At 36.2% G+C, this 15384-nt stretch overlaps 1 long non-coding RNA gene across 1 annotated transcript; it reads right to left on the bottom strand.

Annotated features, from left to right (window-relative positions):
* Window positions 1-515: 515 nt before the first annotated feature.
* LOC139688286 (uncharacterized) lies at window positions 516-4655 on the bottom strand. The gene is made up of 3 exons (XR_011700734.1): window positions 4534-4655; window positions 3078-3311; window positions 516-610 (listed from the first exon to the last, which is right to left on the bottom strand). It is a non-coding gene; the product is annotated as an uncharacterized lncRNA (long non-coding RNA).
* Between the last annotated feature and the right edge of the window lie 10729 nt (window positions 4656-15384).

The following is a 15384-nucleotide window of genomic DNA, read 5'->3' as shown; positions in this document are numbered from 1 at the left end:
ATTTGTTGAGACATTTCATACCGTAAGTAAAGCCGAAAAATATTACTACCAATATTCAACTATTGAAAAAATGGAAAATTTTTCGAGTTAGCAGAAAGAATAATCGAAAATTGAAATATAAATATTGAAGGGAGAGAAGATGTGCCTAGCAAATATGATTAGTGATTATAATTGATGTATGCAAATCCTGTATTTTACGAAAAAGGTCTCGTTTCACCCCTTGAAATACTCTGTATCCTAATTCCCATGATTTTCAGATTGAAGTTCACTATCTAAGATTGCATATATTCAATATTTTTGGTGAATTCTTGCCGTTCAAAGTTTACGCCTTCATTTAAGTTAACGAAGGTTTTGATGTAGTCGCTATAAAGACCTAAAATCTATAAAATCTAAAAATATATGCATATATTGTTGTTAAGCATTTACACACACTTTGAGTATTGTTCACACCACCAAATGAGAACTATTTTAGTGCCGTTACCCCGGAAGAATAAAAACATCAAAAATAAGTAGAGAATAGTTACCATATGAGGAAATTCATCTGGCAACGCAGGAGTCCCTCCAGCAACACCATACCTCGGTGGGCATTGTTTGCTATATTCTTCGCACTCTACAATATAATGAATACATGAATTAATTTCAAAATAATAACAGGCTTACACATATATGTTTTTGTGCATATCGTAAACATTTAAATAATGAGTGGGATAAAATATTTATGCGCTAAAAGTAACCTAAATACGTTGAACGTTTATACGCTGAAACCCAGAAAGCTCCATTCCTGATTTAAAACATATTTTTTGATAATCAATTGCCGCAATTCTCCATGATTGTGTCAATATGTTGCATTATTTCCCCCTTCCTTGACTTCAGTTCAATTAATTATAAAAATGTATGATCTGGCGCTTTCCCAGCGTATCAGCTTTATGAAGTTTTCTCGGCCTTCCCCCGGGTCAGGGGTTTCATGTTGGCCGACGTATCGAAGCTCGCATCATCCTCAGGGCAGAGGACGGGGTCATCTACCCTTAGGACGATGATCGAGTCGAGCCTCGTAATGTCGGCCAACATGGAACCCCCGACCCGGGGGATGACCCGAAAAAACTTCATAAAGATTTTGGGTAATTTTTAATTCCACTTGTAGATGAGCGTCATCCGTAGAAACGAGCATCGGAATGAGGGAGGAGAGTAAAAATACACGCATTATGCTGACTCTATTTTGTCCCAAATAAATAAAAAATAACTCCAGGCAGAGAATAGTCAAGGTAATTCCTTTTAAGCAAAATTATGGGAGAGCATAACTTTCTGCACACCTTTTTACAGCCACCTGGTGGTTAAACGATTTAAAAACTTCTAATGATAAAATTAAATCTAAAACTATATTTAAGTGAAATAACAGTATTTAGAGTAGCAAAAACTATTTATAAGATACTTTAAATTCACATTTTTCACCAAATAGGGAGTTGTTATCACAAATACCACCAAAATGAAAAAGTTTGAAGCGTATATTGGTGTTTTCAGGATGATGTTTTTCCTTAAAGGTCTTTTTATACTCAAATGCCATTTCGGTATGTCACCCATTAATTTTTGACGTCATAATTTCTTAGAATTTCAATAATCATTACTCAAAACTTTGTTATTTACAAAACTCTCTCTATTTATTCTAAAAATGAAATAAGAGTTTTGCAAACGATGATCATACACGATATAATCGATGACTGTCAGTGTAGAAAAGGTCATTCAAAGGTTTTTTTTTCATTATTACATAGTCGAAATTATCTAAACACGAATGTTCACACTATTAATGTCATTTTGGCAATTACTGAAAAAACTTGGCAATTACACCCTTAATTTACATCTACCTTAATCGATAAGTGAGGTCAAGGATTGGAAGGGTGTAATTAGTGAATTAGTCAACTATCTTCTTTTCAACCTTGCTTATTAGCCTTGCACAAGAAGGGGGCGTATACCGGCACCCTTGGTAGATAGAATGGTAAATAATCTTTGTCAGTAAATAGGAGATATTTAGGTAATGAATAACCATTAGAATCCAAATGGCATGGTCGATGTTCATGAAAATACGTATTCTAATACGTACGTATTAATATATACGTAAATATATATTAATCATCATACGAAAACTCGTATGATGATTAATAGAGAAGAAAGTGGTTTCCAGTGAATCTTCTCATGGTTACACCCCACATGCAAATAGATTACTCAGTCTGAGGGAAAAATGGATAATTGTCTTGATATTGTCATTGATTTTTCATAGATACAGACGCTTTTTCGAACGAGTTTTTAAGGAACTTCATTAAAAAAAATAATTTTGTGTAATGAACGATTTAATAGCAATTTTGTTTTTCTAAGCAGCGCATACATGTAATACGTATATACTGACAAATATTGAAACAAATTTGCCTCAAAGCAGAAAGCTGGGATCTAGGATGAGATTGGTGATCAACAGATCATCATTCGGTAGTTCACCGTGTTCATTTAATGGGTCATTTCATGGAAAGCAATGTTTTGGGTATTTACATGTAGAGAGTAGAGTGAAGAATGAAACATTCCCGGTTTCACATTTCTAGTATTTGGTTTAATTATGCATCTAACATATCAGGACACAAATTATGTAGCTTAGGACACAGTAGCATCATCATTATTTGCTTAATGTACCAATTTTAGCATAAAGTCTTTTTCAAGTTTCCTTTTCAGATAGTCTTAAATTAGTATGCATTTTTCAGACTGTACCAGTTATAGGGTGGTCGCATGATTGTGGTCAAGCATACTCAGAATGTTTTTATCATCCGGTAGGCCGTTCTATACTCTCACAAGTCTCCTTTCGTTTACAAATATTGAGAGAACCTCCGAGGGTATTGTAACGTTCAGAAACCCATACGATACAATGTACTCTAATTGCTTGCCTTTACTCCGAACGCAGTTTTCGGTACGAATTCCATCCACAACATTACCGCAGGGAAGAAGAAAAGATATGGTCTAAAGAGTTGTTGAAGTTATGCTTTAAGAATAGAACTAAATCTTCCTCGGCGCAACTTGTTTAAGAAGTGGAGAATACTTACTAGCTTTTGCTTTAGTCCCTGGCTTCGTTGCAGGACGTGGAACATTTCCCTGTTGCGGTCTGGGTTTTGTCGTCGGGGTTGAAGTTCGAGCAGGGCAGCAAACTATGGGCTGGCCACCTTCAAAGCCGCAGTTTGTTGGTCGCGCACCCCTCCTCAGTTCTTCCTGAACACTGGGACACTGCCTTAACCGGGTACACACACCATTACGACGTTTTGAGTCAACACATCGATCCCCTAAACGAGTAATTTGATTAAGACAGGACTTGGAAAATGATATTAAATGTATTTTCTTAGAAGACATACTGGTATAAATGTTACTGTTGCTAATTTCCTGCCAAGACAGAAAACCTCTTCAAATAAAAGGCTCCCTCTAATCTTATGTTCACGGTGGCTTTTTAGGGTATCTTGGGTACACTCACATTCATATTCGTTCATAACCAAGTGTATGAGGCGGAGCTTCATATTCACGATGTGTACATATACGTCTCTATTATACGAGTACTTGAGCCCACAGTTACTATATCACAATAGTTACTCTTCATTGACAATACACGGAAAGTTCTTAGGGCCTACTAGAACAAGTGTCAACTCATGAAGTAAATTACAATAAAGATCTTCTGGATTATCGTAAGATCGTTATGAGAAGAACTCCTTACTCCATGATTATTAGAGAATCTGATTTTTTGGGCCCATGCATTTGAGAATAAAAGCTAAAACAATTTATAGGAAGATAAAGAACACACAAAACACCATCATTTCCCAAAATACATTACGCATAGAAATCGAAGGTAACCGGTCGATGGACTGTTTTTTAATATTATCTTTCCCTTAAAATATTTGTGATCATTACAAACACAATTTTAAATACACCTCTATCATTTTAATGGATCTATTTTTCATTTACTATGGAAATCATGATGCGGCAACTTTCTCTAAAATAAAATTGCTGCTCTAACACCTACAACACGCCCATGTGACGAGAATACGACCTGCAAAAGCCACATTGTAAAAGCCAGCACATAGAGAATTTTAAATTTTGAAAGAAGACCTTTTAATTTGGAAGTTCTAATGCGGAAGATGATGGCTTCCAAATGCCTAAGTAGACAACCGAGGTTCGTTTCATGAATAGATCAAACGCCGTTTTCATGGTGAATACCCCCTTGTTTCCACCTGCATAAATCACCCATTTGATAAAGTTACATTCCGGCAAGAACAGACTTACTGATGCCAACATTTTTAGTATCCGTGGCATGGCGAATAAACATTTGAAGTAAGTGATATTATAAAAAAAGTTTATTTCAGATGTGTAAAATGTGAGGAAATTAATCAACGTTCAACCCAATTTGTCCCCGTACGTGACAAATTGACCATTCAAATGAGAATCTAAGATGGTAGGGAATTTTTGTTGAAGACTTGTGAGTCGACTAATCAATTATGTTCGACAATCCCCTCTTACCTGAGTATCTTTGCGCCGAGCATGCATCTATGAGGAAGAGGAGGAGAATACCAAACGTGCACAGCTGGATTCCGCGATTTTCCATCGTCCCGAATTGTGTCGAACGTCTTACCCGTACGGTGGTTTGATGGCCACTATAGCAAGGGAGGACATTCGGCTCCTTTTCCATCTTCCTTATGTCACGTGATTCGGCTCTGACCTCGACCGTACTCTCTGAGATGATTCCGAGAGAGATGACGCAGTTCACCTCCGTGAACACCTTAGGTTTACCACCTGCGGCACCACAATAATTCAGAGAGGGGAATTTTATGAGTCAACCAGAATAGAAGCAGCAATTAGGCTCCGACTTTGTTACCAGTCATTGTCGTCATCAATGACCATCGACCTTTGGTTAGACTGGACGAATCTCGGTTGACATGATTTCCCTATCTCCTCAATTCTTATGATATCCTATTTCTTCGTTTATACTAGTCCTATTATTATTTATTTCTCATAGCTCATATTTCCCATCAGAGGCATTATTCTGCTGTTTTTGCACTATTTTGCTCCTCATTACAAGGCTACATTTGTGCCTCAGGAATGTTAAGTCAGATGAGCACTTTCTTTACCTTTTCCTATGGCTTGTTTCCTCGTCCACTCTTGGTGTAATCTCTTTGACAGTTATTCAAAACATATATTTTATCTTCATGAATAACCTGTTTCACAAAATGTTGTCCTCAATCTCCCTCATTGCTTTGAATACGTATATCTGAACTGAATTTGTGAGATGGAGAAACAGGATTTAAAATCATAAATTCCAAAAGTCATTTTCATCATCCAGGCCCAGAAATCGAATGTACGAGCATAATTATCAAGGAATAGCCGTCAATATGCAGTCGACTATAGCACGAAGATGCCTCAATAGAGGGAGGGGTAAGAGAAGAGGGAATCATCGTGGGGAGGATGACAAATAGGTTTGATAAAAGGGTTTCTAGACGAAAGGAATGTAAATAAGGGGTTGCATACGATGGGGGAAAATGATAATCAAGCGAAAGTATAGGTCTGGGGTGAACAAAGGAAAATAAAGTTCATGGTCAAGTTCAGGACTGAAATAATGAGATGGTAAAGGTGTAGGGGAAAGAAGGAAAATTCTAAGATTGAGACCAAAGGGATATATTTCTAAATAGTCATTCAGTAAAACGATTTAAAACCATGAGAATGAATACTTGTGCATCGAACTATTCTCTCAACTATAGTTTATTAATCATGCTATCGATTTCTATAATTTTTACGTCGAAAATCACAGTACTGACGTCTATTCGTCAATTTTTCTGTATTTGTTGATGTATTTCGCCAGTCATCTAAAGTTTCTGCTGTTTCACCCACGTGTACGCCATTGCAACCAATAAATTTGAGCATATGCACATGTAAACGACACTTTTATTCCTTCACGATTCCATTTGATGGGGAAAACAACTGAGCGTGAGGCCTGAAATCCGTTCAAATTATCCTTTTAAAATATACCTACTTTTAGCCTCGTTCCGCTGGTATTTGCTAATATGTATCAAAACGAGGGTGGCCATTTTTTAATAAGAAATAAATCTCACGAAGGCAAAAATATTCTGATACCTGATAAATTGGTTATTTTCAGCAAGCATTGAGTTCACTATCAATGGATTTTGTAGACAACCAATACTTAGACGATTTCATCCCAGAATAATATAAAATATATATCTACATAATCAAGTGCTGCTAATCATCTGCATCAAGTGATGAAGTGAAAGCTGATTCAGAATGAATAGACCTGAGAATGAGTCCAATGAATCCATTATCCATTCGTGATCCAATGGTCGATTGACGAGATATACAGTATGATCTCACATCTTTTTCCCGCCACAAATTTATTAGATTGGACGATCCTTCAGCAAGGTCATCAAGACCATGGGAATTGCCTCCCTGCGGTTTTGTTTTGTCTGGCGGAGTCAACGAACACATTCCATGATAAAACATTCTTCTTTGACTGTCCACATTAATGACAGAGTGGATAACGGCACACCAGTGGGTTGTACACCGAACTTTTTTGTGCTTAACTTAATTATCTGAGTAATCAATGTTCATACTTTTCGAGAATTAATTTTTGCTTCCGTTCAGGTGATATGATTCCGTTGTCTTCCACGACGTAGAGGAAGCAGGCGAGACAAAATATAATTTGACAAAGAGAATTTATGCTAGAAAAATACGCTTTATCGAAGAATTACGCGAACTCCACTGAATGAAAGCGTACTCGAGCAAACATTGCGATCGAGACTTTGTATTCTATGCTGAACATATTTTTTGCCCCCGAAAGAACAGCATTTTTAACTATTTGTTTTATACTGCATGTAATATTTTATTAAACTAGGTTCTCCATAAAATATTTATTAGCAAGAAACTGAATGAACATAATATCGATTATATTTTGTGTGACTCACATGTAAATGTTCTTAACATACTATGACTGAATATTTTGGGAAATCAGATAGTGAAGTAAGTGACATGAAATACTCTTATTGTAAGTTCCGATGGATCATGTGGTAGATGTGAGAGGGCTGAGAGTGAATATGATGATGTGATGACAGATAACGGTGTAACTCTGGAAAATGGCTAAGCTGTAATAAACGTGATTTTTTTTCATGGGGATGATTGTGTTTTTGAAAACTTAAGAAATATCCTTTGTTCTCCTAAGGGTAGTGTAAGTTTATGATTTAACTGAGTGAGTACAGTTTACTCTGACTTTTATCATCGTGTAACCTATAGCGGTTTTGATTTAATGGCAAAGGAAACAAACGGAAATGCAGAGAAAACTCTCGCGAACAGACGGCTTATAAAATCAAGCCACTTTAAAAAATTGAAGTTGAATACAATTTGGGTGAAATTACACAAAAATGCCATATTTGAGCAACTATTGGAACAAACCATCGATCTATTTAAATGATATAGATTGAAAGATAATAAAAATAAACTAACTTCAACTGCTGTTTCGATTTTGTCATTTTTCAAAGGGCAAACATGCAAACGCAGTAAAGGATGGTAAATAAAATTATGCCCCCAGCTTCCATGCTTATCATAATACTTGGCACAATACAGGTTAGCAGCTCCACAAATATGGTAATAATCATGGGACTGGAACAGCGTACGTCTGCTTCTTATGAGCGGGCTAGGGATAGATTGTACGTATATACCGACACACCGGCATAACTTACTCATATAACAGAAAATGAAGATACATTTTTGAGGCTATTATGTACCAACCAATCATCAACAACACCTACCTCTTCGACAAACACACTGTGAAACTTTTTCATTACAACATCTCCTAAAGAGGTGTTGAAAGTACCTAACGACCGTCTAGATCAGTTGTTCATTGCAATGGATTGTTATAGGTTTACGAGTAAAAGCTAAGACTATTACTACCCTTTTTGAAACATGTACATGTATTTTATCATAAAAAATGTTGACGATTGCATTTGCATACCATCCATAAGCTTCTAAAAGCTCGATGATACCGTTACACAACTTAAAAGTTATTATTATTTTAATGAAAATTATCCGGTTTAATGATGAATAAATTATGACTCTACATTGTGGTTTGAGCAATTTTAGATCAATGTCAGTGGATTGAGTTGTAATGAGAGGAAATTAGGAGAAAATACCTTGAGAGGGCTTTACATTTCATTTTTTTCTTCTATTTCAATTTACATATTGGTAAAATTCTGTATGTGTGTCCTTCAATAAAATGATTATAATATTATTTACATGGAACAAAGCATGGAAAGAGGTGAAAAGTTGGGAAAAGCACACTGTTTTTCGCAACTCCTTACCATCACTTTCAACACCCTTTCAATATTCTACCACTGACCTTGTAGCATGAACTTAATTCGCCCTTGGCCAGCTCAGGTTTTTGTTTCACTTCCCGTCCATTTCCATCGCCCTAGTCCTTCCCCCTTCAAACTTTCCTTAGCATATAAAACCTTGTAACATAAGTTTTATTCTGCCGCCAATGGCCGGAGTTTTTCTTTATAACTCCCTTTTTCTGTATATAGCTAAGAGAATGATAAAATTTGACCCATAAACCTCTAATATGTTACGTTAAATGATTTTCGCTTCCTTAATTTCTCCTCTCTTACCAGCGTCCAGTCTCGTTATGCAGTGAACAAGTACGATAAATATGGAACTATATGATAACAGATGCTATAAGATCCTTATGATTAGGGTTCTATAAATTATACAATGAATAGTTATGTGTGGCTGGAAATTATGCAACATTATTGAAAAGTGTTAGGATAATCACCTTTTCGGTACAGTAACAAGAACAATCCGTTGAAAGAACGACTTGTAGTCAGGTGCTAAGCATAGCATCTGTGAAACATTTTCCTATGAAAAATTTCAAGTTATCTATTTCTCATTTAACTACTCTCTACCAGAGTTAGCCCAAAGAAAAGAGCAGATGATCAAACTATTCAATGTGCCGCAAACAAAATATTTCTCGTGACCCACTTTCATTCATGCTGAACATGAGACATGTGACCTACATAAATATCTTAAGTGGAAGACTCAGCGTGTCCTCCTATGAACCTAGTGCAGAGATGTATTTAAAATTCCAAATTATGCCATTTTGTTCTCCCATAATCTATAATGTTTTTCCTTAGTGGAAGTTAGTGGACTTGACCTTTATGGAAGTAGTCGTTCAGCATTACGGAACGCACAGAAAAAACGATACACAAATTACATGGCGAATTTCCGGCCACTGGACGTCGCCAAGGCGAGAAGAGACGGTCTCTCTCTTCTCACCTTGGCGACGACTTGTGGCCGTGTGCTGTGCATTTTTTTCCACCTCTGTCATCAAGTTATTATATAACATAAAATATGCATTAATCTACATGCAAGCAAACTTGGACAGCAACAAACAATATAAGAATACATAAAAAGATCACTCAAACGTTATTTCTTGATCATTTCGGAAGAAACATATATATATATATATATATGTTTCTTCCGAAACGATCAAGAAATAACGTGTGAGTGATCTTTTATATATATATATATATATATATATATATATATATATATATATATATATATATATATATATATATATAGAGAGAGAGAGAGAGAGAGAGAGATAGAGAGAGAGAGAGAGAGAGAGAGAGAGAGAATGAGCGTGCATGTCAACTGGAGAATTTCGAGACGATCCAATATAAGGCAGAGATGGAGGATGCATTAAAAGGTATCGGGATGCTGAAAGACGCGGTGGGAGGGAGAATTTCGGGTACAAGGGGTAGAGGAAGGAAGGAAATAAGCTTTGAAAATGGCATGAAGTCAGGTACAAATAAAATAACCAAGAAATGAAGAAGGAACTTATACAGGACACACAAAATGATGTTGCCGTGATACGTTGGCAATGATTCTTAGGGATTGTCCGAAACCTCACTGCTTGGGGAGAAGTAATACAATGAATGACTAAAATTATGTATCATGGAAATGGAAATTATGGATAAATTTAGATCTCATTCATCTTTCTCTATGACCCCTTTTGTCATTTATTTGCATTTGCCATTTCCCGTTCATGAGTTGTTATTCTTTAAATAATTTATATTTTCGCCTGTTTCGAAAGAGTCTCCGGTGTGGTAAATGGAAGAAACTACATGCACTTTTTCCTGCTAAGTACTTTCCCCGTAATATGGAAAAAACTATGAAAGTAATCATGAGTTAAAATTATTTTATGGCAGTGATATGGACGTGTGCAATAGACAGGGAAATTATGAGTGCTTTCTTTCAATGCACCAGAATTTCCCTCGCAGAAGATACCGCCCGGATATAAGTCGGGGCGCTATCTTCTGATCTTCTTCCGATCGAAATCCTCGACCAAACCAATGTGTCAGCATGCGGTTCTTCTCTGATCATTGCGGTGGGAAAGGGCGGGTCATTCCCTTTTCCCCCTTCACATGACCGTTCTCAAGTAGTCTGGTTCTGCAAGAGGGTACATTTTATTGTTTCCTACGTATGTACATGTAGTCTCTCGTTCTCGTATAGTCTGACGACTGGAGGATTTTGGTGGCTGATTTATCAATAGAAAATAGGGATTGTCATATGTAATTTTCTTATAACGGTTTAAATGGGTGAATTAGAATTGAAAGTGCATTATTGTACGGTAAAATTATTATCAAAATTTGATTTGGCTTATTTAGACGTATTTTTATGCCATTTTCAGCACAGCCGGTGATTTCACGAATAAACTCCCCGGATTGGCCACTTTATTGCAACTTGTATTTTTAAGCACCATTGACGAGAGAGCTAAAATATGAGAATATTTATGTAAATAAGCAAAAGTACTTCAAAGGAAATGGCGTCCCTGAGTCAAGGTCATTCCATACCACCTCAACTTCCCTACCCTCCGTATTCAAACTGGACTCTGGCCGGGGAACAACTTCAAGGGCGAATTATGTCTCACGCTGGCTACTTATTGAAAACCATGTCCACTCTGCATCAAAATAGTCTGGGTAAAAAGTAAGTATATGTTTAGAGAGTCATGCGCCATCAGGCAAAAAGCGGAAGTTGATGAAAGGAAACTTAGGTAAAGATGTCATACAAAAGACCAGTGAAAACTTTAAATTGGAGCGTAGTGTACGAATGTCTTGGAAATGTGGTCGTTGACTCCAGAGGATAAGCTTAGATTCGTGGCTTCAGAGGTGCGAGTATGGAGAACAATGGATAAAATCAAATGGGAGGAAAATAAATATTAGATGAAGTTTTAGGCATGGTAGAAAAGAAGAAATTCGAAGGCAGGACAAGTGAATACAAGAGATACTGAAAGGAAATAGAATGCTTAGGACGGTAGTTGAGCGGTGATTGATAGAAAAGTAGGGTAAGGATGGAAATCAATGGACATGTTGTATGGAATTATAGGAGGTAGAAAGCGTACAGTTTTGAAGAATTAGTTCTCGTAACATGTAGTGTGAACTTTTTGATGTCAAAGGAGTACAGTAATGTGTAGTGTCAGAGTCCATCAAAAAGCTACTCTAACCCGGTATGCACCTGCTAATAATAATTATAATCCCTCGATAAGGCATCGAGTGAGGCGGGCGTGAAATGCAGTCTAAAATAGCCGGTTTGCAGTAGCTTCCCTCAGTACGGTCTGAGGATTCCTACTTGCGTGTGGAGAGGTAGGAATACGGGGATACACGTGCGATTTATATCACTAGTTAGTGCTGGAAGGTTTCCATCTCAGATTTCGGTTTGACGCTGCTCAACTTCCGAACGTCTTACGCGTTCTTGCGCGCTCAGCCGCCAGAATCGCGAGTCACCATCAGAGGGTTATTTTATCCGCTTTCCAAAATGGTATTAAAAGGTAACTTGGAGAAATTCAATGTCACCTCGCTGTCCAATCATATATGATTTGATTAGTTTAGGAGTAGTACCCAGTGAATAAGTGTTGTAATTTCACATGTTAATGTTGCTGGTAATTGAGGGATGTTAATGCCCACGCCGGTGAATGGCTGTTTTTCCACCAATATAGAGTTCATTGGCAGAAACATGATTTCTAAGGCAAATTATTTTTGTTGAGAAAACTTCTCATTGTGGAGTGAAAGTGGATCGTATAACCTGGATGCTATTGCCTCATTGTACCTTCCAACTTAATAACCCTTCCTAATTCATTGATGTAAACACGGAAGTAGCATTACGAAAGAATATGTCACTTCTCTTGTCAGTTTGGATGCCATAAGACCGACGGAAAGCTACTTAAATCTACAAATATCAGTAATAGAAATAACATATATAGAATAAACGAGAGGTGTGCACGTGAAGAGTATCAGGGTTGTAGCGAGATATTAATAAAATTGTAATGAGACACTGTCTCAGACTTGATGGAAGTCTTTCATGCGACGAGTAAGTGAGGGACGACTAACTTAGTAGATTCCACTTGAATTTTTATTTTTCACGACTATGATTTCTTCCCTTGGCAACACCATCAGGTGGCATAACTAGAAATTCAGGGTATGAGAAAATAATAAAAGTATGAAAATATCTACGTTGTTTATAGTACTGAGCAATTCGTTTAAAATTTCACCAATGTTCAGTTTAGTTCGAAGACAGGCTACAACTGTGCGCTGACCAGAAGATTAAATTCTTAACTTTTTTCCTCATTCGTGTAAAAGATATCATGACAAAATAGAGTTAAAAATACGGCATTGCTGTCCTTGTCGATGTCTCAGATGTCAAACATGCCTTTCGCCGCTACTCGCTGCTTACCGTAGGTACTTGACGTTGCTTCGCTCTAAGCAAACTATTTTTTCTTGTGGTTAAAATATTCATCTGACATTTTCTCAGTGTTCGTGATCCTACTACTCAAAGAGAAAAAATCTTGGTTCCTTCGACTTCTGACTACCTAATAATATTTTAGTTCTATTAACATAATTATGAATACCCAGTTTCGATATTTAAAATGTTCTAGAGTATAACGTTTGAAAATGATGCTGAATATCATTTGGCATTGAATGGTAAATGGCAGAGATTAACCTTGCCTACCATTTATTTTCTATTGCATAGATTACGGAATCCGTGCCATGAAACTTTTCGATGGCTTGTACTTTCATAGTTTTTTTTGGCGGCAGCGTGATAATTGTTTTGGAGATGTCCGTTGATGAATAACGTTCATATTTTTAATCAATATTATTTGTATCTAAGTGGAAGAGTTTCAGCTCACAATTAATTTTATTATTTATTTAGTCGCGTAAAATAGCCACATACATCTTTCTCTCACCTATGGCATGATGCGTTGGTCCCTTGATTTTTCCCTTCTTGCCCGCCTCCGTTTCTTTTTACTTCCGTTGTTCTTGTTCGGCCGGTCTCTGACTCCTGCCTACCCCATCCTAACGGTGCGTATTATCTCTCGCGTTCACGATCCCCTTCGAGCTCCCTTGAGTAAACATTCACACGATAAATATCATTCTTCTTCCGATTCCTCTTCGAAATAATACCTTACCAAGTTAGTGCGCATATTGATAAAATTCCTAGACATACCTAAGTGTACATTTGAATGGGTATCCGTAAGCACGAGACTAGAGTTAATGGCAAACCTTATCTTACTTTTGATTTTTCAGCATTTTTTTCATTAATGAAGCTAAATTAAAGATTTTAATTCACATTTTTTCATCAGGTTTTCGTGCCTGTTGCTTTGTTACTCATATATTTTTTCCTCTATGCTGTTTTCAACATGTAGGAGTTAAATCAATTATTCTCCATGTGTCATCAGGATAGTTCAGTTTAAAATTTTTGTTCAAGTGTATGAAATTTAGGCTGGATTCCTGATTTCCTTCTAAAATTTTGCACATCTTAGATCAATTAAATTGGCTATTGAATTTGTATACTGTTACGTTGGAAATGGCTAAAAAGCTTTCCAGACGGTGTACGACATTAAATAGGAGTTTGAAGTTAAAATTACTTGAAAATTACGGCTAAAATTATTCATAATTTTCAATTTTATTCCATTTATTACACTTTCCTTCCTTAAATATGTATACAAAATCTCAGTTTTAATGGCAAAAATGATATAAATGAATTGAAAGTTACCCTCAATGCATGCTAAGGGAAAATAAATGGAACATCATATAATTGATAGAGATTGAAAAGTTGTAATAAAAAGAAAGAATTTTTCCGAGCAGTGACCTAGAAAATGGTTTCGAAGCAGGTTTAGCAGAGATGATTGATTTCTACCAAAAATGTATTGGGAATTTCTTGATAACTCTTTCCAGTTTAAAGAGTTCTTATTAAATTACATGACACGACGGTAAGCCAATCACAACTCAATATACAGGGAAGAACCTTAGGAACAGTACTGCTATTTTAAAGGAATCTTAATTAATAGTCCAGCACCGGTATTGATTACGTAACTCCTGATCGTCATGAAGAAGAGCAACCTATTTACCGTCGCTTCTGGATTGTGGCAGGATTTCTTGGATGTATTTTTTTGGATCTTCCACATGCATGGACTTCACCTTATGACGTTTAGGGAGCAATTCTTCCGAGTGGTAACTTCTAATACTAAAATGTTCATCGAAACCAAAGTGGTCGTAAATGTTTAAAGACTCTATTCCTTAATTCCTAAGAATTAGAAAAAAGCATGAATATGAAAATGTTTGTCGAAATTTCAGACCATCGTTCGTACCGGATTCAGTTTCACATTGTAATATTTCTGATAATATGGGTGTCGTATTGCTCTATCAGGATTTTTCGTCAATGGTTGTTTTTGTTTCGCTCAATGATCTCAATGCTTTCATGCACTATTTAGATCTGCATAAATTATACAATATTCATCATGACGAAGGAACCTAAATTCCATTATATTTGTTCCACAAGAGGGAGATTTTTCATTGTTTGTTTTGAGTGTGGATTCGGTAGGTCTAAAATGGTATTTTATTTCATGTTAAATTTAATACGTGGAGTAATTCCTAAAAATTATTTTATATTTTAAAACCATTTTTTTAGTATAAAGACTTTAGGTATAACTCATGTCTAAATGTGAGTTAAACCACGAAATAATTCACATTATAAAGCATTCCATATTTATTAATGAGGCAACCATAAAAGAGAGACAATTTTCTTTCATTGATAATATTTGCTTATTCGGTGGCTCTGGTTTTACACGCTTTTACACTATGACAGATGACACTAATTGTTATTCTTTCTCGGTCTCATAAGCACGTTCTGCTATTATTATTTTATTGTTTCAAACATTAACTCTAAATTTTTCACTGGGTAATTTTGGAATGTTGTTGGGAACCGAGAATGTAATGCTGTTGGTTCTGGAAGTATTAGAAATTTTATAAATAAATT

The sequence above is a fragment of the Hetaerina americana genome, unplaced genomic scaffold (assembly GCF_022747635.1).
Source record: "Hetaerina americana unplaced genomic scaffold, ioHetAmer1.1.p SCAF_2, whole genome shotgun sequence".
Classification (NCBI taxonomy): domain Eukaryota; kingdom Metazoa; phylum Arthropoda; class Insecta; order Odonata; family Calopterygidae; genus Hetaerina; species Hetaerina americana.
This window is presented reverse-complemented; position numbering and strand designations above follow the sequence as displayed.